The 3,521-nt window shown below is 35.2% G+C and overlaps 1 protein-coding gene across 6 annotated transcripts in view; it reads left to right on the top strand.

The window, feature by feature from the left end:
* The window catches only part of LOC107048295 (afadin), a 60,699-nt gene that overhangs the window by 10,171 nt on the left and 47,007 nt on the right, over positions 1–3,521 (top strand). The window lies entirely within an intron of this gene.

Raw genomic sequence — 3,521 nt, forward strand, 5'->3', positions numbered from 1 at the left:
CTTGCCCCCCCCCCTCTGCTCTTTCGGACTCCGATGATCTCCGAAAATAGACCGCAATCATTCCCTCGTAATTATCACCCGAGAGCAGAATCAAATCCTGGGCAAGCCCTCCCGTTGATAATTCTCCCACGAAGGAATGTGGTAACAATCTCTCGTTACCCTCTCTGCATGAATAAAAAAAAATCTCTTTCATGCTCAAGTGCTCTCCTCATACATATCAAGAGGCTCACCCATGAAATTCCGTCATACGGATAATCTGGAAGACGCTTACTACGGCTCAACGACTCAGAAAAACGCCCCTGCATTCATTATTTTCATTATTAAGAATGTGGGTAAATTATTCATACCGTTTATTTTTCCTGGAAATGTCGATTGGACTTTCAATTCCGACATTTTGCCATTATTTTATTTTTTTCAGAATGCCAACCATTTTTTATTGTTGAAAATGAACGATTTTTTCATTTTCATGAGAGAGTCATTTTTTGAGGTTCGAAAAATTATGAAAAATGATCTTGACTCCAATTATGGATACAAAATTAGTCGATTGAGACATTTTCTCATGTAAATAAACGCTTGTTTATGCACTAAATATTTTTTTTCTGAAATGCATAAAAAATGTAGATTTATAAAATAATTTTTAAAATAATTTTTATGTTGTAAAAATTTTTTAAAGAGTCTCGAGTTTAATTCTGAAGACGAATTAATGAAGCTATTGTCTAATTAATTTTCACAACCCGTTATTTTTTTCTGTAACAGTAAAACCTGTTTTAGAGGATTCGAACTATTTTTTATTGTTGAAAACTGCCGATTTTTTCTTTTTTTTTTCATATTCATGAGAGAATCATTTTTTGAAGCTCAAAAAACTGAAAAATGATCTTCAGTCCAATTATGGACTCAGGATGTGAATTATGAACAAATGAAAATCCATAAAGAATGGAGATTTATAAAAATCAGTTAGTTGAGACATTCTCTCATCTAAATAAACGATTGTCCATGCGATAAATAATTTTTTATGGTAGAAAAAAGTGTAAAAAATGGGTCACTAGATCAATTAAGAAGACAAATTAACGAAGCTATTGTCCAAGTAATTCTCAGAACCCTCAATATCTTTCATCATTTCCAAAAAATTATCAATAATCATCACAATTAAATAATACGAATGCATTTGTCCTTGCCATTATTTTTTTTCTACTATCTTCAACTGTATTTATCTACTTCAATTCTAATTTCAATACATAATCAAATTAATAATATATTTTCAATTCCATAATTCAAATATAATAATAAAATACATGCAACAAAGCTCAAATGATAAATAATTAAATGCCGTATTTTTAAATTATTCATAAATAATTAATTTAAAAATAGTAAACCTCCAAAGAAGAGTGAAAATAAAAGTGAATAGGAGGCATTGCGCATCAATAGAAGGAACGAGCCCGGGCCCTCCCCACTTCCCCCACTTCCACCTAAATAATACCCATCGGCACGCACTGTAGTACGCTCCCAAGGCCCCACCGGATACCGGTTAGGTTGAGCGTACCGTAGACCGTAGAATGCCTATCGGCAGGGACATTCCAGCGTGTCAGTCGCCACGAAGCCCTCACTCCATTCACTCGCTATTACTCCAAACATCGATATTACTCGCAATAGTGACACGATAAATGGATAAAAACACGTGGACAATTGTCAATGGACAGTGCAACGTCGCAATTGGGAGAGCTAATGCGGTGTTGACTTGGCATTTTACTTAATTTGACAGCCGGACCCATTCCGCAGCGGTTGGGCCCAAAGTGCGCTTGGCGTTGCCACTGCGCGCGCACTCCCATATTTCGTGAACTCTTTGAATTTCGGATGGGAGTTCAGTTGTGAATTTAACGCAAATGTGGAATTTTGATTTTGTGGAGGGTTTAGGGTGCGCGTGGGAGCGAGGGGCCTGAGGGGGTGGGGGAGACGGGACACGACGGAAAAGTGGGCCTTATCGTCAAGCGTCAGATGGATTTGGAAATTTTTTGGGGCTAGATTTTTGGATTTTTTTTTTCGAGGGCAACGGGGAGAGAGGTCAACATCCACGAGAGAGGATTAATATTCAGCTCGATACGGTCTCGGTGGGGTTCACGTTGCCCTAGGGAATGCCAAAAGTCCTTGAAACTCGGGGGCTTTTTATCACCTTGAGGTTTATTTTCGAGGCGATTGGCAAGGATGACCGTGCCGGAGGAGTAAGTTGCAGTTTTAAGGAGATTTTGTTGTTTAAGGGGTGGCAAATTTGGAATGAAATGGGGGAGATTTTTTTTTTATTCGAAGTGGTGAATAATTGATAGTTTCAGGTCAGGAAAAGTGACCAACTGCTCGAGCTTGAAAATAAAATTTGATTCATTAAATTTTGATTTATTGTTTTTTTTTAATAGTAAATATTGGAATTATTAACAATTCGGGAATTTCGCGGGAAAAAGCTTGTCCCCGATGATTTAAATCCCGGAGCAGAAAAGTGATTTTCATTCTCAACGAGATGTTATATTTCAAATGAATAAAAAATTGGAAAAAGATGAATCGAATTTTTTTTTATTCAAGCTGATTTTTTGTTAAAAAAAATTTTTTTTGAGTTTGAAAATGATTTTCTACTGATCCAAATGACGTCATTACTTCCAGAGACATAAATAATTCAATGTTACTGTTTTTTCTTTAAATAAAAAATACCAAAGTCATTTAAAATAATTTCTTTTGAATTTTTTTCTTAACTTAAAAATGAAATTTCAATAATGATGAATATTTTTTTCAATAAAATTCTACAATCGCTGAAAATTCATGAATTTCACAGGAAAAAGTTTCCACAGAATGAATTCTCCATTCTATCGCGTGAAAAATTGGAGCGAAAAGTCAATTACCACCGGTGATTTAGATTCTAGAGCATAACATTCGTAACTTCACAATCTCCTCCCATTCAGTTTTCTAATGTCACTTTAACGCTCATGACATGTTATTCAAAAATACTGACAACATAAAAATTCCTGACAATGGAATACTCGATTCTGGCGCAATCAGAGCTAAATCCGAATTTAATGACGCATTGTTATCGAATCCTCAATAAACGCCCTTTATATTTTATCATGAGTCACACACTCGTTACAATAATTTTTCCTCCATCACTCTGTGTTCTGTTTATGGAAAATAAATTGCATTCCCAATTTCGATAATAACGGAGGCACTGACATTTTCTGGATGAAGAAACCATTGTCCCTGATATCAAATGAAGCCATTAATTTTTTTTTCTGTGTAAAACCCTTGAGTGGAGTCCGCTCATTAATTATTTTACGATTCTACGGTTGAAAAATTGTGATTAAAACGACAAATGAAGCATTGACGGTGTAAAATCACGAGGTTAACTGAATTAATTTAGTAATATTGTGAGAAGTTGCACGGTACAATAATCATTGCGTTTTTCCACTTCCTAGGCCTTATACATGATGAATTAAATTAATTTTTTTTGGCACTTTCGTTTTTCGCGATTATCTCGGAAACTATGA

This window comes from Diachasma alloeum, unplaced genomic scaffold (genome assembly GCF_001412515.2).
Source record: "Diachasma alloeum isolate Michigan unplaced genomic scaffold, Dall2.0 Dall_scaffold_00186, whole genome shotgun sequence".
Taxonomy (NCBI): domain Eukaryota; kingdom Metazoa; phylum Arthropoda; class Insecta; order Hymenoptera; family Braconidae; genus Diachasma; species Diachasma alloeum.